General features: G+C 44.6%; 1 protein-coding gene across 1 annotated transcript in view; it reads left to right on the top strand.

Annotated features, from left to right (window-relative positions):
* Positions 1–20,690, top strand: part of GPM6A (glycoprotein M6A) — a 456,304-nt gene that overhangs the window by 821 nt on the left and 434,793 nt on the right. The window lies entirely within an intron of this gene.

Below are 20,690 nucleotides of genomic sequence, written 5' to 3'. Positions count from 1 at the left end.
AGGCCTAACAAAGAGAAATGATGCAAGAACATGTATGCCCAAACTTTGTAGTGTAAACTTTGCCATCGGGTCTCTGAGAGGTGATCTCAGTACCGGAATTTGAGCTGCAGGGCTGGGGTGGTGTTTTGGGGGTTTCCTAAATTTTTTCTCTGTTTCTAAGGCCGCTGCAATATTCACACAAGATTCAGTGTATTAGTTAGGTCTAGGAGGAGTCAGCCATTGCATTATTTGAGCCCTAAGCTCTATTTATCCCTTTTTTATGATGTTGACTGCCCTTTAAGTAGTTGTCTAAAATCAAGCAATTTCACTAAGAAAAAAAAAAGTGTGAAGATACTGAAGACAAGTGATATGATCATTTTCCCCTTTGGCCTTAAGAACCAAAGATTTTTTTGTCTGTGCCTTTTTTTAATTTATTTTTGTTGTATGAGGCCACCTTTTTCATATTTTGCTAAAGCTATGGTGAGAATAAAGTCAGGATCTGCCGATTGTGGTGGTCCAAGCCTTGGGTTAAGCAAATATATTAAATATTCTGTAGATAGGTGCAAAATGTATTTTGTGGGAAAGCCCCTTTGAATGATTAGCTCCTATTGATTACTGCATTCATACATTTTTATCATTTAATATGTTTTATTAGTGGTACTGTATAGATGAGAAAATCATCAAGAATGATATTCTCCCAAATATAAATGACTGATTCTCTTGCGATCTTGAATTTAGTAAATTGCTTCTTCCATCTGTGATTTTTTTGTATCATCTTTTATTTAGAAAATATTGTTACATTTACATTTTTAAAGTTCAAACATTGCATAGGTTTGTTCCATTGATACTAAGGTGACAAAAGTGGAACACCCCTTTATTCATGATTCTGTTGTCACTCCTGTGACAGGTCTTAGAAGGTCTGAAAGATTATCTGCACATTAGTGATCTGACAGTCTCTCTTGGTTTCACTTTGTCTGTGTGTTGCTGGTATGTCCACACCTCCTGTTCAGATGTGGATCATGTGACCTTTACCCATCCCTATTTAGTCTGACTTTACCCATCACTCCTTGCTCTGGATAGCTTGATTTGTTAAGTTAAGTGTCCCGCTTGTTGTGTTTTGTATCCCCCCCCCCGGTTGTTTACTAGGCCTCAGCGAGACACTAGTTCCTTCACCAGGGAAGAAACTGGTTGTCTCTGCCCTGTCATTACCTTTAGGGAATCCGAGGGTCACCAGGGTTTTCTAGGTTCCTGTGTATGGGCATCTCTACCATCGAGAGACGCTGTCACGGATGATGTTGCAGATAGCTGAAACTTATGAATAAACGTCCGACTGGCTTGATCCCAAACTAAGGAGCATATAGGTGAGCCCTATAAAACCCTAAGAGCTCTCCCTGACTGCTATGTCCATGCAAGGGTCTCAATGGTAGACGATTGCATGCCCCATGTACCTAAGACTGTGTGACACCTGAAAACCCTATAATAGTGAGGGAACACGACCACCAGCTCCCTGCACTTAATACGGACGGAGTCCGGGTCACCTCGAATCAAGCCAGCAAGGAAACACAATACATGAAAAGACTTATCTGAGTAAACAGCAGCAGCAGCAGACTCCAGCAGTGAACACTTCATCCAGGAAGTAGTATAAACCGCAAAGTGAGGCAGTATGGGAGGGAATATAAAGGGAGACGATTAGTCTAAATAGGTGACACCTGGGAGAAGGAAAGGAGATGACAAAGTGAAACCAAAACAAAGAACATCATGCAAGAGGTAGAGAAGGACGTCTGCCAGATCTTCTCACAGAACTGGTGGTGACAGTACCCCTCCCTCTACGGGTGGACTCCAGACACTCAGAGCCCACCTTCTCAGGATGAGACCTATGGAAAGCCCTGATGAGACGAGTGGCCTTAATGTCCGCCACTGGGACCCACATCCTCTCCTCAGGACCATAACCCTCCCCATGAACGAGGTACTGGAGAGAACCGCGGATAATGCGAGAATCCACAATCCTAGAGACCTGAAATTCAAGATTACCATCAACAACAATCGGAGGAGGAGGCAAAGAAGAGAGTACAGTGGGTTGGACATAAGGTTTTAATAGGGACCTGTGAAAAACATAATGGATCTTCCAAGTCTGAGGAAGATCAAGACGGAAGGCAACGGGATTGATGACGGACAAGATCTTGTAAGGCCCAATAAACTTAGGACCCAACTTCCAGGAGGGAACCTTCAGTTTGATATTCTTTGTAGACAACCACACCAGATCACCCACATTCAGGTCCGGACCAGGCACACGTCTCTTATCCGCCACACGCTTATATCTCTCACTCATCCTCTTCAGATTACCCTGAATCTTTTGCCAAATAAATGACAAAGATGAGGAAAATCTCTCCTCATCAGGTAAACCAGAAGACCCCTCTCCAGAGAATGTCCCAAACTGTGGATGAAACCCATATGCACCAAAAAATGGTGACTTATCAGAGGACTCCTGGCGACGATTATTTAAAGCAAATTCAGCAAGGGACAAAAAAGAACAACAATCCTCCTGATTCTCCGCCACAAAACAGCGCAGATATGTCTCCAGATTCTGATTGACGCTTTCGGTCTGGCCATTCGACTGCGGGTGAAAAGCAGAAGAGAACGACAACCAAATCCCCAAGCGAGAACAGAAGGCCTTACAGAATCTGGAAACAAATTGCGTGCCCCTATCAGAAACGATGTCTGAAGGAATGCCATGCAATTTAACAATTTGATCAACAAACGCTTGCGCCAACGTCTTAGCATTGGGTAACCCAGGAAAGTGAATGAAATGCGCCATTTTGCTACAACCAGAATCACAGTCTTCCCCGAAGAACGAGGCAGGTCCGTAATGAAGTCCATGGACAGATGCGTCCAAGGACGGGAAGGAATGGGTAACGGGAGGAGAGAACCCGATGGCCGTGAATGAGGGACCTTGGCACGAGCGCAGGTCTTGCAGGCTGCCACAAAACCCTCAACCGTCTTACAAAGAGCCGGCCACCAGAATCTCCGATCAATGAGATCCACTGTGGCTCTACTCCCCGGGTTCCCAGCAAGGACAGTATCGTGGTGCTCCTTAAAAACCTTGTGTCGTAAAGCGAGAGGCACAAACAACCTCCCAGGAGGACAAAGATCAGGAGCCTCTGCCTGGGCTGTCTGAACCTCTGCCTCCAAATCAGGATAAAGAGCAGAGACGACCACCCCTTCAGCCAAAATGGGACCCGGGTCTTCAAAGTTCCCCCCTCCCGGAAAACAACGTGACAGAGCATCCGCCTTCACATTTTTAACCCCAGGGCGGAACGTGACAACAAAATTAAACCTAGAAAAGAACAAAGACCATCTGGCCTGTCTCGGGTTCAGACGCTTGGCCGATTCCAAGTAGGCCAGATTCTTATGGTCGGTAAACACAGTAATAGGGTGTCTGGCTCCCTCTAACTAATGGCGCCATTCCTCAAAAGCTAATTTGATGGCCAACAACTCCCTATCTCCCACATCGTAATTTCTCTCTGCAGAGGAGAGTTTCCTTGAGAAAAAAGCACACGGTCGCCATTTGGCAGGAGAGGGACCCTGAGATAAGACCGCACTCACACCCACCTCAGAAGCGTCCACCTCAACAATAAAAGGTAGAGAAACATCAGGTTGTACCAAAATGGGAGCGGAAGCAAAACTCTCTTTGATACTAGAAAAGGCTTTAAAGCGCATCTACCGACGACGAGGAAAAATCTACCCCCTTTTTAGTCATATCAGTGAGTGGCTTAACAACAGAGGAATAATTCAAAATGAACTTTCTGTAATAATTGGCAAAACCCCAAAACCGCATCAGAGCCTTCTGATTCTCAGGAAGCTCCCAATCAAGCACAGCATGGACCTTCTCAGAGTCCATGCGAAAACCAGAAGCGGAGAGAAGAAAACCAAGAAATTGAATCTCCGGAACCGCAAACACACATTTTTCCAGTTTAGCGTACAATTTATTCTCCCGCAGAATCAGCAAGACCTGACGTAGGTGGTCCCGATGAGTCTTTAAATCAGGAGAAAAAATCAAAATGTCATCTAGATACACCAGAACAAATTTCCCCATTAAATGATAAAAAATGCTGTTCACAAAATGCTGGAAGACGGCCGGAGCATTCATCAAACCAAAGGGCATAACCAAATTCTCGAAATGACCCTCAGGGGTATTGAAGGCCGCCTTCCATTTGTCCCCTTCCCTGACCCTGACCAGGTTGTATGCCCCTCTTAAATCCAACTTAGAAAAAACTTTAGCCCCAACAATCTGGTTAAACAGGTCCGGGATCAGAGGAAGCGGATATGGGTCAAGAATTGTGATACGGTTCAGCTCCCTGAAATCCAGACAAGGTCTTAACCCCTTAAGGACTCAGCCCTATTTCACCTTAAGGACTTGGCCATTTTTTGCAAATCTGACCAGTGTCACTTTAAGTGCTGATAACTTTAAAACGCTTTGACTTATCCAGGCCGTTCTGAGATTGTTTTTTCGTCACATATTGTACTTCATGACACTGCTAAAATTGGGTCAAAAAAGTAAATTTTTTTGCATAAAAAAATACCATATTTACCAAAAATTTTGAAAAATTTGCAAAATTTCAAAGTTTCAGTTTCTCTACTTCTGTAATACATAGTAATACCCCCAAAAATTTTGATGACTTTACATTCCCCATATGTCTACTTCATGTTTGTAGCATTTTGGGATTGATATTTTATTTTTTGGGGATGTTATAAGGCTTAGAAGTTTAGAAGCAAATCTTGAAATTTTTCAGAAATTTACAAAAAACAAATTTTTAGGGACCACTACAGGTCTGAAGTCACTTTGCGAGGCATACATAATAGAAACCGCCCAAAAATGACCCCATTCTATAAACTACACCCCTCAAGGTATTCAAAACTGATTTTACAAGCTTCGTTAACCCTTTAGGTATTGCACAAGAGTTATTGGCAAATGGGGATGAAATTTGAGAATTTCATTTTTTTGCCTAATTTTCCATTTTAACCCATTTTTTCCACTAACAAAGCAAGGGTTAACAGCTAAACAAGACTGTATCTTTATTGCCCTGACTCTGCCGTTTACAGAAACACCCCATATGTGGCCGTAAACTACTGTACGGGCACACAGTAGGGCGTAGAGGGAAAGGTGCGCCGTTTGGTTTTTGGAGGGCTGATTTTGCTGGACTGTTTTTTTGACACCATGTCCCATTTGAAGCCCCCTGATGCACCCCTAGAGTAGAAACTCCATAAAAGTGATCCCATCTAAGAAACTACACCCCTCAAGGTATTCAAAACTGATTTTACAAACTTTGTTAACCCTTTAGGTGTTGCACAAGAGTTATTGGCAAATGGGGATGAAATTTGAGAATTTCATTTTTTTGCCTAATTTTCCATTTTAACCCATTTTTTCCACTAACAAAGCAAGGGTTAACAGCCAAACAAGACTGTATCTTTATTGCCCTGACTCTGCCGTTTACAGAAACACCCCATATGTGGCCGTAAACTACTGTACGGCCACACAGCGGGGCGTAGAGTGAAAGGTGCGCCGTTTGGTTTTTGGAAGCCAGATTTTGCTGGACTGTTTTTTTGACACCATGTCCCATTTGAAGCCCCCCCTGATGCACCCCTAGAGTAGAAACTCCATAAAAGTGACCCCATCTAAGAAACTACACCCCTCAAGGTATTCAAAACTGATTTTACAAACTTTGTTAACCCTTTAGGTGTTGCACAAGATTTAATGGAAAATAGAGATACAATTTCAAAATTTCACTTTTTTGGCAGATTTTCCATTTTAATATTTTTTTTCCAGTAACAAAGCAAGGGTTAACAGCCAAACAAAACTCATTATTTATGGCCCTGATTCTGTAGTTTACAGAAACACCTAATATGTGTTCGTAAACCGCTGTACGGGCACACGGCAGGGCGCAGAAGGAAAGGAATGCCATACGGTTTTTGGAAGGCAGGTTTTGCTGGACTGGTTTTTTTGACACCATGTCCCATTTGAAGCCCCCCTGATGCACCCCTAGAGTGGAAACTCCAAAAAAGTGACCCCATTTTAGAAAGTACGGAATAAGGTGGCAGCTTTGTTGGTACTAGTTTAGGGTACATATGATTTTTGGTTGCTCTATATTACACTTTTTGTGCGGCAAGGTAACAAGAAATAGCTTTTTTGGCACTTTTTTTTTTTTTTTGTTATTTACAACATTCATCTGACAGGTTAGATCATGTGGTAATTTTATAGAGCAGGTTGTCACGGACGCGGTGATAACTAATATGTATACAATTTTTTTTATTTATATAAGTTTTATACAATAACTTCCTTTTTAAAACCAAAAAAAGTTTTAGTGTCTCCATAGTCTAAGAGCCATAGTTTTTTCAGTTTTTGGGCGATTATCTTGAGTAGGGTCTCATTTTTTGCGGGATGAGATGACGGTTTAATTGGCACTATTTTGGGGTGCATATGACTTTTTGATCGCTTGTTATTACACTTTTTGTGACGTAAGATGACAAAAAATGGCTTTTTTTACACCGTTTTTATTTTTTATTTTTTACGGTGGTCACCTGAGGGGTTAGATCATGTGATATTCTTATAGAGCCGGTTGATACGGACGCGGCGATACCTAATATGTATACTTTATTTTTATTTATGTAAGTTTTACACAATGATTTCATTTTTGAAACAAAAAAAATCATGTTTTAGTGTTTCTTTAGTCTGAGAGCCATAGTTTTTTTCAGTTTTTGGGCGATTATCTTGGGTAGGGTATGATTTTTGCGGGATGAGATGACGGTTTGATTGGTACTATTTTGGCGTACATATGACTTTTTTGATCACTTTTATTACCTTTTTTGGGAAGTAAGGTGGGCAAAATTTTAATTTTCTCATAGTTTTTATTTTTTTATTTTTATGGCGTTCACCGTGCGGGGAAAGTAACATGACCGTTTTATAGATCAGGTCGTTACGGACGCGGCGATACCTAATATGTGTAGTGTATTTAATTTTTTTAATTTTTATTCAGTGATGAATGTTTTTTTTTTATCTTAACTTTTTTCACTTTTTTTCACTTTTTTTTTGACCCAGACCCACTTGGTTCTGGAAGATCCAGTGGGTCTGATGTCTGTATAATACAGTACAGAACAATATATATTGTTCTGTACTGTATTTTACTTACACTGAACAGATCTGTGCTTTTAGCACAGATCTGTTCAGCACCATGGACAGCAGGACGCCTGAGCAGGCGTCCTGTTGCCATGGGAACCCTCCCCGTCTGCTCAGAACTTCGCAGACGGGGAAGGGTAAGCACGGGGCTGAGGGGGGCTCTCTGGGGGCTCTCTCCCTCTCCATCGGGGGGCTGCAAAGGCACAGCAGCCCCCCGATGGAGAGGGAGGGAGCTCCCTGACCGACGACAGTTAACTTTTTCCATACAGCGGTCCGTACGGACCGCGGTATGGAAAGGGTTAAACGGCTGACATCTGCACAGATGTCAGCCGTTTATACCAGGGTGCCAGCAATGTGCTGGCACCCTGGTATAACCACTAGAAGCCAACGATCGTTCATGGGGAGGCGGGCGGGGGATCGCGATCCCGCCTGCCGCACCGCCCGCCTCCCGCAACGCCCCCACCGCATGCGACACCCCCCCCGCACCACCCGCCGGCATAAAATCGTGCAGGGGTGCAGGGGGGGGTGAAAAATATAGATTATAGGCACTCAAAAGTTTCTGATCCCCGCGGTCAGGGACCGCGGGCATCAGAAACTGCAAAAAGCGCAGCAAACCGCAGGTCTGAATTGACCTGCGGTTTGCTGCGATCGCCGACACGGGGGGGTCACATGACCCCCCCTGGCGTTGTCACAGGATGCCGGCTGAAGGATTTCAGCCGAAATCCCGTTCCGTTTAACCCCTCGGGCGCCGGAATACTGATTTCAAGTTAGGACGTACCGGTACGCCCTGAGTCCTTAAGGACTCGGGAAATAGGGCGTACCGATACGCCCTGCGTCCTTAAGGGGTTAAAGAACCAGCTTTTTTCTTAACAAAAAAAAAAAAACAGCAGCAACAGGTGACTTCGAGGGTTGGATGTGTCCCTTTCTCAGGCTCTCAGAGATATAAGTACGCATAGTGACTCTTTCGGTTTGGGAGAGATTGTATAAATGTGATTTTGGCAGCTTGGCGCCTTGGATGAGATTAATAGGGCAGTCGTACTCCCGGTGAGGGGGCAACTTCTGGACACCACTCTTGGAAAACACATCCGAAAATTCTGAGAGAAATAGATGGTACAGTCTTGGTAGAAACCTCTGAAAGAGACTCTGTGAGGCAATTCTCTCTGCAACTCACTCCAACCATTTATTTGCCTTGCTTGCCAATCAATGGTGGGGTTATGTTTAGTGAGTCAGGGTAGCCCCAACACTAGAGGAGTAGGTAATCCGCCTAGGATGAAACATGACATATCCTCAACATGAGCGTCACCCACAGTCAAATGGATATTGTGAACTATGCCCTTTAACGATCTTTGAGAAAGTGGAGCGGAATCGATAGCAAAAACAGGTATATCCTTTTCCAAAGTGCATACCTGGAAACCATGCGTTATTGCAAATTGATTATCAATGAGATTGACAGCTGCTCCACTATCTACAAAAATCTCACAAACAATGTTCTTGCTGTCTAGCGCCACCCTGGCAGGTAGGAGAAAACGGGAACTACAAGCAAACGGCAAACCTTCAATTTCCGCATCAACCTTGCCAATAGTAGCAAATGGAAAGTTTTTAGAGGGTTTTTTTTTGTTTTTTTTTTATTACCCTCAGAAAACTCCATGAATCTCCTAGAGGGGCAAACATTAGCCAAATTATTTATACCCCTACAACAGAAACAAACCCTCCTCTGAGAGCCGAATCCTCTACTATCAGAGGCAAGCAAACCCAGCTGCATGGCCTCCTCCTCAGAGGGGATTGAGAGAGACTGAGACTCCTGCGCACTTAATGAGACAGCCCCACTGTCCTTGGGCTGAATATGACAGGCAGGAGTAGTCTCCTCTCTCTCTCTAAGACGCCTGTCAATACGAACAGCTAGAGACATGGCAGATTCTAACGAGGCTGGTCTCTCATGAAAAGCAAATGCATCTTTCAATCTTTCCGAAAGACCATGGCAAAATTGACTTCGCAGCGCAGCATCATTCCAATCAGTATCAGCTGCCCATCTCCGAAATTCAGAACAATATATCTCTGCGGACTGTTTATCCTGGCATAAAAGACGCAGTTTAGATTCAGCCAGAGCAATGCGATCCGGGTCATCATATCTCTGCCCCAGGGCTACAAAAAATTCATCCACCGATCGGAGGGGCCGTGCCCCCACCGGCAGCGGAAAGGCCCAAGACTGAGCATTATCCCTGAGCAGCGAGATGATGATCCCCACCCTCTGCTCCTCATCGCCAGAGGAATGGGGAAGTAGGCGAAAATGGAGTTTGCAAGCCTCTCTAAAGCGAACAAAATTCTCACTACCCCCAGAGAACGTATCCGGAAGCGAGATCTTAGGCTCGGAACAAACTCCATGAACACCAGCAGAACCGGTTACCTGAAACTGAGACACAGTTTTACGGAGATCTGCTACCTCCAGAGAAAGACCTTGCATGCGGTCAATCAAGGCTGAAACCGGATCCATGCTTATGGCGGTTTATAATGTCACGGATGATGTTGCAGATAGCTGGAACTTATGAATAAACGTCCGACTGGCTTGATCCCAAACTAAGAAGCATATAGGTGAGCCCTATAAAACCCTAGAGCTCTCCCTGACTGCTATGCCCATGCAAGAGTCTCAATGGTAGACGATTGCATGCCCCACATACCTAAAACTGTGTGACACCTGAAAACCCTATAATAGTGAGGGGACACGACCACCGGCTCCCTGCACTTAATACGGACGGAGTCAGGGTCACCTAGAATCAAGCCAGCAAGGAAACACAATACATGAAAAGACTTATCTGAGTAAACAGCAGCAGCCTCCAGCAGTGAACACTTCATCCAGGAAGTAGTATAAACCGCAAAGTGAGGCAGTATGGGAGGGAATATAAAGGGAGACGATTAGTCTAAATAGGTGACACCTGGGAGAAGCAAAGGAGATGACAAAGTGAAACCAAAACAAAGAACATCATGCAAGAGGTAGAGAAGGACGTCTGCCAGACCTTCTCACAGAACTGGCGGTTACAGATGCCCATACGGATAGGAGTTAGGGCCAGGAGCAGGGTTTTATAGGTGGTGACCCTTTTCCTTCCCTAGCGGTGAGGCCTAGTGTCTTTACCCTTCTTTCTTGTTGTCTTTTGGTGTTCTCCCCTATTACATCCGTGACATTATCCAGAGCCAATACCGCCATTTTTGTTCTGATCTGTGCAGCTATGGATACTATGTCTGCACTGGTCGAACAGCTGCAGAATCTGACTTTGAAGGTAGCAGACCTCCGCGCGACGGTCTTGCAGATTCAGAGTCCACAGGCTGCTGGTTCTGTTGGTGGGTCCCAGGCCTGCCCTGAACCGAAGGTGGCTCTCCCAGACAGGTTTTCCGGGGGTAGTGACAATTTCATCCGGTTCAGGGAGTCATGTAAATTATTCTTTAGGCTGCATCCATACTCTTCTGGGGATAAGTGTCAACGTGTGGGTATGATTATTTCATTGCTTAAAGAGGACGCCCAATCTTGGGCTTTTTCTCTGCCGACCAGATCATCGTCTCTCCGGTCGGTAGATGAATTCTTTAGAGCCTTGGGTCTTATCTACGATGACCCGGATCTGATCTCTCAGGCTGAGACCAAGTTACGGGGTTTGTGGCAGGGAGAACGTTCCGCAGAGACCTATTGCTCTGAATTTAGAAAATAGGCTACCGATACAGAGTGGAACAATCCTGCTCTCCGTAGCCAATTCTGTCAGGGTCTCTCTGAGAGACTGCAGGACGCATTGGCTTTTCATGAAAATCCTGAGTCATTGGAAGCAGCTATGTCCCTTGCTGTACGTCTTAATAGATGCCTGAGGGAGAGATCTAGGGGTCCTCACCTTCAGGAAGTACTGTTCAATAAGGGTACTGCTTCCTTTGACACTTATGGTGGAGAGACACTGGATGTTGTGTTTCGCGAGGAGCCTATGCAGTTAGTAGGAGCTACTCCTGGAACTTCTGGCAAAAGTTTTGGTCATGTGAAAGGAGTCTGCTTTTGTTGTGGCAAGAAGGGACATTTTGTGAATATTTATCCGTACTTACAGCATCAAGGTGTGAACAAAAAGGAAAAAACTTTTAATGCCCAAATTACTATTGGTGGTGTGGAGCAAGAAAACCTACTTTTGTCTTTTACTGGTAGTACCCGTTTTCTCCTGTCTGCCAAGGTGGCGCTAGAGTCCAAAACTGTGAAAATCGAAGCATTTATCGACAGTGAGGCAGGAATTAACTTGATTGATGGACAGTTTGTACGTATTCACTGGTTGACTACTAATGCATTAGAGAAAAGTATTTCTGTCTTTGCAACTGACTCAGCAACTCTTACCCAAAAATGCCTGTCGCAGGTAGTGAATGACATTCATTTAAGAGTGGGTGATTTGCATCAGTAATCTATCTCCTGTTATGTGTTGGAGGGTCTGCCTGCTCCGTTGGTGTTGGGTTTACCATGGTTAAGCAAACATAACCCTAACATTGACTGCCAAGCGAGACAGATTCTTGATTGGAGTGATTTTTGCATGGACCACTGTTTTAATGCATCGTTCTCTATGGTTACCACTAAAACTGTACCTGTCACTGCCAGAGCTCTAAGAAGCTCTGACAGATGTTCTTCTGTACCTCCTGCATGAAGTTCTTTTGTTTTGGTTTCACTTTCTCATCTCTTTTCCTTCCCTCAGCTGTCATCTATTCACACTGATTGCCTCCCTTTATATCCCCTCCCATACTGCCTCACTTTGTGGTTTATACTACTTCCTGGATTGTGCTCACTGCTAGAAGCTGCAACTGCTGGTTCCTCAGATAAGTCTCTTCCTCTATTTGTGTTTTTCTGCTGGCTTGATTCTAGGTGACCCTGGCTTCCTCCGTATTGAGTGCAGGGAGCCAGTGGTCGTGTCCCCTCACTATTGTAGGGTTTTCAGGTGTCATACAGTCGACGCACGAGGGCATGCAATTATCTATCATAGAGATCTTTGCATGGGCTGAGCAGTAAGGGAGAGCTCTAGGGCTTTTATAGGGCTTACCCATTTGTTCCTTAGTTTGGGATCAAGTCAGTCTGTTGTTTATTTGTGACTTCCAGTTTTCTGCAACACCATCCGTGACAGTACCCTCATTCATTTCTGAATTTTCGGATGTGTTCTCTGAGAGTGGTAATCAGGAGTTTCCTCCGCACCGGGAGTATGACTGTCCCGTCAATCTTATTCCCGGAGCTAAACTGCCCAAATCTCGGTTGTATAATCTTTCGGAACCTGAAAGAAAGGCCATGCGAGAGTATATTACCGAGAGTTTGGCAAAGGGACATATTATACCATCCAAGTCCCCAGTGGCTGCTGGATTTTTCTTTGTAAAGAAAAAGGATGGTACCCTGAGACCATGTCTGGACTTCCGTGAGCTCAATCATATTACCATCCGTGATCCTTACCCCCTTCCTTTAATTCCAGATTTGTTTAGTCAGATTGTCGGTGCCAAGGTGTTCTCTAAATTGGATCTGAGGGGGGCATATAATCTGGTAAGGATTAAGGAGGGGGATGAGTGGAAGACCGCATTTAATACCCCTGAGGGTCATTTTGAAAACCTGGTCATGCCCTTTGGGTTAACCAATGCTCCTGCGGTTTTTCAACACTTTGTCAATGACATCTTTCATCATCTGGTGGGGAGATTTGTCGTTGTATACCTTGATGACATACTAATTTATTCGCCTATTATGGAGACTCATCAGGATCATGTGAGACAGGTGTTACAAATCCTAAGAGAGAATAAGTTGTATGCTAAGATGGAAAAGTGTGTATTTGCTGTACAGGAAGTGAAATTGCTGGGTTACCTGCTCTCATCCTTCAGGTTTTCGTAGAGAAGGTCCGTGCCGTGTTGGACTGGGATCGACACAAAAATCTGAAAGCGCTTATGCTGTTTTAAGGGTTTACCAACTACTACCGTAAATTTATCTTGAACTATTCTTCGGTGGTTAAACCTTTAACAGACATGACTAGGAAGGGTGCTGATATTTCTATCTGGTCTAATGCAGCATTACAGGCCTTTTCTGCTGTGAAAGAATGTTTTGCTTCGGCCCCTATTCTGGTGCAACCGGACGTGTCTCAGCCATTTATTGTTGAAGTTGACGCGTCCGAGGTAGGGGTACTAGCAATCTTGTCGCAGGGTCCTTCACCCAGTAAATGGCACCCATGTGCATTTTTCTCTAAAAAACTCTCGACTGCTGAAAGGAATTATGATGTGGGGAATAGGGAATTGCTGGCCATTAAGTTGGCGTTTTGAGGAATGGCGGCATTGGTTGGAAGGAGCAATTCATCCTATTACGGTAATTACGGATCACAAGAATCTGGCCTACCTGGAGTCGGCTAAGCGACTAAACCCAAGGCAAGCCAGATGGTCATTGTTTTTCACCAGATTTAACTTCATCGTCACTTCCCGCCCTGGGGTTAAGAACGTCAAGGCGGATGCTTTGTCGCGTAGCTTTCCCGGGGGTAGGGGGGGGGGGTGAGTCTAATGACCCTAGTCCCATTTTATCTGAAGGGGTAGTCATATCCGCTCTTTATCCTGATCTCGAGGCCAAGGTGTTGGAGGCACAAGAGGATGCTCCAGACTCTTGTCCTCCGGGGAAATTGTTTGTTCCCTCCGAATTGCGTCACACGGTGTTCGAGGAACATCACTGTACGGTACTTGCTGGGCACCCTGGGAGCAGATCGACTGTCAATCTCATCTCTCGCAGATTCTGGTGGCCGGGGTTGCGTAAGTGTGTTGAGGACTATGTGTCAGCCTGTGGTACCTGTGCACGTGCTAAGGTGACACATACTCGGCCTTTCGGATCTCTGCTTCTATTGCCCATCCCGTCCAGACCTTGGACCCATTTGTCCATGGATTTTATCACAGATTTACCAAATTCTTCAGGAAAAAACGTGATTCTGGTGGTGGTTGATCGTTTTAGTAAAATGGCACACTTTATTGCATTACCTAGTCTACCTAATGCTAAAACTCTTGCACAGGTGTTTGTCGACAACATCGTGAAACTACATGGCATTCCCTCTGATGTGGTGTCCGATAGAGGGACTGTTCTGTACTCGTCTGGGTGTACAATTGTCCTTCTCTTCGGCTTTTCATCCTCAGTCGAACGGACAGACGGAGCGCACTAATCAGAATCTGGAGACTTACTTGAGATGTTTTGTTTCAGAGAATCAGGAAGAATGGTCTTCATTTTTGTTGTTAGCTGAGTTTGTTATAAATAACTGTAGACAGGAATCCACTGATAAGTTGCAGTTTTTTGGGGCATATGGGTTCCATCCACCGTTTGGTACATTTTCTGGTCCTCAAAATTCCGGCATTCCTGAGGAGGAACGATTTTCCTCTTCTTTGTTATCTATTTGGCAGAAAATCCAAAATAACCTGAAAAAAATGGGCAAGCATGTAAGCGTGCTGCTGACAGGAGACGTATGAGTGGTCCGGACCTAAGAGTGGGTGATTCTGTGTGTCTACAAGAAACGTTAAACTTAAGGTACCTTCTTGGAAGTTGGGCCCAAGATTTATTGGTCCATATAAGATCACTGCCATTGTTAACCCTGTAGCCTTTCGTCTTGAACTTCCTCAGGCATTGAAAATCCATAACGTATTTCATAAATCGTTGTTAAAGAAATGTGTTGAACCTGTTGAGCCGTCCTCCTTACCTCCCGCTCCTATCATGGTGGACGGCAATTTAGAATTTCAGATCAGCAGGATTGTGGACTCCCGAGTTCTCCGGAGGTCCCTCCAGTATCTCGTACATTGGAGAGGGTACGGACCAGAGGAGAGAATGTGGGTTCCAGCGACCGATGTTAATGCTAGTTGTCTGGTGAGAGCATTCCACAAAGCTCATCCTGATAAGGTCGGTCCTGGGTGCCCGGAGGTCACCCGTAGAAGGGGGGGTACCCATCCCTATTTAGTCTGACTTTACCTATCAGTCCTTGCTCTGGATAGCTTCATTTGGTTTTGGAAGAGCTGGAGTGTGGTTCGTGTTGTAGTCCTGTTCATCCATCATCCATCATCCTCAGAAGTTAAGTGTCCCGCTTGTTGTGTTTTGTATTCCCCCCCCTGGTTGCCTCAGCGAGACACTAGTTCCTTCACCAGGGCATCCTTTAGGGCATCCGAGGGTCACCAGGGTTTTCTAGGTTCCTGTGTATGGGCATCTCTACCATCAAAAGGGGCCCATATGGATAGGAGTTAGGGCCAGGAGCAGGGTTTTATAGGTGGTGACCCTTTTCCTTCCCTAGCGGTGAGGCCTAGTGTCTTTACTCTTCCTTCTTGTTGTCTTTTGGTGTTCTCCCCTATTACATCCGTGACATCTGTATGTGCTCACTGTTACTTAGGGTACTTTCACAGTTGCGGCAGAGGATTCCGGCAGGCAGTTTCGTCACATTCAGGTGCACCTGGGCAGCCTGCGTCACATGAGCCTGTCACAGCCTCCTTACATTGTATGTGTGATTTCACCCTGGAGGTAACTGGGAGGTGCTGGCTGTGTGTCGGACTTTATGCACCTGTCATAAACTGTCCATACGGCATAGGTAGGTTAGCGTTAGGTCCCGTGCCACACTGTGAGAGCTTGATGGGGTGCGCAGGCTCTGATATGTTCTTGATATAAGAATATATTGGCGAACTCTCATTTTAATATCAGTGTGAGCGTTTAGCCAGATATTGTCAATTGCATTTATCATTGTGGTGCACCATTTTCAGTGATTCTATATTTGGCTTTCGGGTGAAATTTATGGAAAATGTAAAAGGTTCACATTGTCATTTATGAAGATGAAATTAGGCCTGTTTTGTTCGTGCAGAGGCACAATGTCTGGATTAATGATGTTATTCAAGTAGTGAATGGGCTTATCAATGTACCATTCACAAAGTGTAGGGCAGTTCTTTATTGACTAGACACTCCTGCCCACACTGTAACACCACCACGTCCAAAGGCTTGTCTGGTGACAACAGATAGCGCTCTCCTGACATCTCCACTATCGCTGGCGGCCATCATTTCTGCTCAGCGTGAATCGACTTTCATCAGTGAACAGCACTGAGACCCATTGGTCCCTCTTCCAGCGCAGATGTTCCCTGGCCCATGCAAGGCGATGATGCCTGTGCCTGGTGGTGTGGTCAGGTACCCTTGCAGGTCATCTAGCACGCAGACCATGTTGATGTAAACAGTTTTGAATGGTCTGACATGACACTTGAGTGCCTCTCACCTCCCTTAAAGAGGTTGTCTCACTTCAGTAAGTTTCATTTATCATGTAGAGGAAGTTAATACAAGCCACTTACTAATGTACTGTTATTATCCACATTCTTCCTTTGCTGGCTGGATTCATTTTTCCATCACATTATACACTGCTCGTTTTAATGGTTACAGACCACCCTGCAATCCATTAGTGGCGGTTGTGCTTGCACACTATAGGCAAAAGCGTCAGCCTCTCTGATGGCCGGGACCATGGGAGCGCACATACAGTACAGACCAAAAGTTTGGACACACCTTCTCATTCAAAGAGTTTTCTTTATTTTCATGACTATGAAAATTGTAGATTCACACTGAAGGCATCAAAACTATGAATTAACACATGTGGAATTATATACATAACAAACAAGTGTGAAACAACTGAAAATATGTCATATTCTAGGTTCTTCAAATTAGCCACCTTTTGCTTTGATTACTGCTTTGCACACTCTTGGCATTCTCTTGATGAGCTTCAAGAGGTAGTTGTCACGACCATGGTCATGGTCGTGACTCAGGATCAGCATGCAGTTGCCTGCGGTTTGGTTTTATTGTCAACCACATGGTGAGGGCTGCTGGTATGTTGCCTCACGTGTGGTTGCCGCTGGCAACATGATTTGGTACTTGGCAGTATAGCAGCCTGAGCTGTTGCTAGGCAGTTTGCTGTCAAGTGCATGCGGTTACACCTAGTTGGGTGTGTGTGTATGTATGCACTTTGTATGTCTGGTGTGCACGAGGTTTATGTAGGTGTGCACTGTGACACTTCCCTTCACCATGGCTGCCCGTGGCAACGTTTGGTATTGTGTACATGTGGTGGCAGTGTCTCGGCCTTCTGGCTGACTCTCAGGACATGGTTGCCACACATGTCGTTGCCTACGGTAACAGCTGCAGTGTGATGTTTATTTTGACACTTCCCCTTTAAGTGGCTTTTTCCCTTGCCTGGTGTAGGAAGGGTTAACTCCCTTCTTAGTTTGTGAACACTGGGTGTGTGTGTGTGTGGCCACTTGGGGCTATTTAGCTCCTGCTGGATGCCAGACTCTGAGGGATACTTCAGCCATGGTTAGCTGAAGTCATCCTCCTGGTTATTATCCCATCTGCCAGTGAGGGCCACCCTTGTGGTCATAAATTACGTTACATGGTGTTATGAAGGTGTGTGTGGTCTCATTGTTATTGCAGCTTATGGTCCTGGGTTCCTGTGTGATGTGTGCTGTGTTCGTTTGTGTTCCAGGCTTTGTTGTCTGTGGCAGGTGAGTGTGGTGTTTGTTGCATTTACCTGCCATTGCCATAAGTTGTTTCTGTTCCCCTTGTAGCTTGGCCACTTTAGACTCCTGTTTCTCCGCGTCCAGGAGGAACGGGCTGTCTACCCAGCTCCTAGCTCAGGGATCGGCGGAGGGTCAGTAGGGATCCGAGGTTCCTGAGCATGAGCCCTCCTACCTTCAAGGGCGGCTCATGCAGCTAGAAGTTATTGTCAGATTAGGGAAGCTCTAGGAGGTGACCTGCTCCCTAATTCTGTGGTTCTGGCTAAGTAGTGACCTTCCAACTTCTGGCATCGCACGGCTGAGGGTTTACCCCATCCTTAGCCGTGACAGTAGTCCCCTGAAATGGTTTTCACTTCACAGGTGTGCCCTGTCAGGTTTAATACGTGGGATTTCTTGCCTTATAAATGGGGTTGGGACCATCAGTTGCGTTGAGGAGAAGTCAGGTGGATACACAGCTGATAGTCCTACTGAATAGACTGTTAAAATTTGTATTATGGCAAGAAAAAAGCAGCTACAGTACAGACCAAAAGTTTGGACACACCTTCTCATTCAAAGAGTTTTCTTTATTTTCATGACTATGAAAATTGTAGATTCACACTGAAGGCATCAAAACTATGAATTAACACATGTGGAATTATATACATAACAAACAAGTGTGAAACAACTGAAAATATGTCATATTCTAGGTTCTTGAAAGTAGCCACCTTTTGCTTTGATTACTGCTTTGCACACTCTTGGCATTCTCTTGATGAGCTTCAAGAGGTAGTCCCCTGAAATGGTTTTCACTTCACAGGTTTAATAAGTGGGATTTCTTGCCTTATAAATGGGGTTGGGACCATCAGTTTCGTTGAGGAAAAGTCAGGTGGATACACAGCTGATAGTCCTGCTGAATAGACTGTTAGAATTGGTATTATGGCAAGAAAAAAATCAGCTAAGTAAAGAAAAACGAGTGTCCATCATTACTTTAAGAAATGAAGGTCAGTCAGTCAGCCGAAAAATTGGGAAAACTTTGAAAGTAAGGGCTATTTGACCATGAAGGAGAGTGATGGGGTGCTGCGCCAGATGACCTGGCCTCCACAGTCACCGGACCTGAACCCAATCGAGATGGTTTGGGGTGAGCTGGACCGCAGAGTGAAGGCAAAAGGGCCAACAAGTGCTAAGCATCTCCGGGAACTCCTTCAAGACTGTTGGAAGACCATTTCAGGGGACTACCTCTTGAAGCTCATCAAGAGAATGCCAAGAGTGTGCAAAGCAGTAATCAAAGCAAAAGGTGGCTACTTTGAAGAACCTAGAATATGACATATTTTCAGTTGTTTCACACTTGTTTGTTATGTATATAATTCCACATGTGTTAATTCATAGTTTTGATGCCTTCATAGTCATGAAAATAAAGAAAACTCTTTGAATGAGAAGGTGTGTCCAAACTTTTGGTCTGTACTGTAGTTTGGTGTTTTTTCCTATATTGTGCAAGCACGACCACCACTGATGCATTGCAGGGTGGTCTGTAACCATGGAAATGAGCAGTGTATAATGTGATAGAAAAATGAATCCAGCCAGCAAAGGAAGCAATATGGATAATAACAATATATTAGGAAGTGGCTTGTATTAACTTTCTCTACATGATAAATGCCACTTACTGAAGTGAGACAACCCCTTTAAATGTGCCTGGAGTTGTGTGGCATTCATCATCCGGTTCCGCAGGGCATTTCTCACAATGAAGCGGTCATTAGTGTGGGATGTGGCCAAAGGACGTCCACTTCTATGCCTTTGTGTGACTCTTCCAGTCTTTCTGTATCGCTGTTGCAACCTGCTGATGACACTCTGTGACACTCTAAGCTCAGTGGCCACTTCTGTCTGAGAACATCCTGCTTGAATCCTCCCAATGTTGAGGTACCGTTGATCAATTGTTAGGTGTCGTCTTGGTCTCATGATGTCAGAATGTGAACAGCAAGAAAATGTATACTAGTACATCCATAGTCACAGGTGCACATCCATAAAGCTAACATGCAGACAGCAAACAAAAAAACGTATGGCAGCACAACATTACACATACAAACAATAAAACTGGGGAATAGGGATTATTCTGGATTAAAGTGGTATTATACCTACTGTACTATACATGAAAAAATAGAAGCACCTATCTGCAGAAGCCACCTTGACGCCTAATAAATGGGCCCGACACACATTTGATAAAAAAATGTGCGCAAAGAGCTTCTATTTTTTTGTATAGTAGGTACAATACCACTTTAATCCAGAATAATCCCTATTCCCCAGTTTTATTGTTTGTATGTGTAAAGTTGTGCTGCCATACGTTTTTTTGTTTGCTGTCAGAATGTGAACAGCATGATGAAGAGGGCTGTTTAAATACCAATTCTAATTGAACCAGGAAATGTATTGGGCGATTCATGGATCAAACACCTGTTGTGAATTTTGCCATTAAACTCCTTGTTGGAGAACAGCAAGACGTGCAAAAAGGACTGAAACATTAGACAATTGGACACGTGCATTCAAAAGTTTTGAGAAGGTCACATTAAATTCACCCGTAAAGGTTAGAGTGCATTTTAAGTTCATCCTGAAATTTCACCCACAAGACGAATATCCCTAACTTTTTGTGAGTAGTGTATGTGCCCACATTGCAGAGAAAAATGATGTTTTAATATATGTAAATGAGCCTCTAGGAGCAATGGGGGAGTTGCCATTACACCTAGAGGCTCCACTTTGATTGACAGGGCCAGGCGTGAAGACGTTTACACTGTCTGGTCCTGTCAATCAAAGTGGAGAGGGCGTGGCAGTTGCAGAGAGAGCATAGCCTCTAGGCTTATTTGCATATATTAAAACATCATTTTTCTCAGTAATGCAAAAACATATGAACATGGGACCAACACAGATGCCTTCAGCTGCCAAGCGCACATGGAACAGGTCAGCCAGTGTCATAGGTACAAATCTGCTGACAGATGCCCTTTAATGCTTGCAGCATTGGTTACCTTCTCCTTTCTCTCCTTTGATCCCTCTAGAGCAGTTTGCAGCC

The sequence above is a fragment of the Bufo bufo genome, chromosome 2 (assembly GCF_905171765.1).
Source record: "Bufo bufo chromosome 2, aBufBuf1.1, whole genome shotgun sequence".
In the NCBI taxonomy this organism is placed as follows: domain Eukaryota; kingdom Metazoa; phylum Chordata; class Amphibia; order Anura; family Bufonidae; genus Bufo; species Bufo bufo.
Note: the sequence above shows the minus strand (reverse complement) of the source record. Positions and strands in the feature narration are given on the sequence as shown.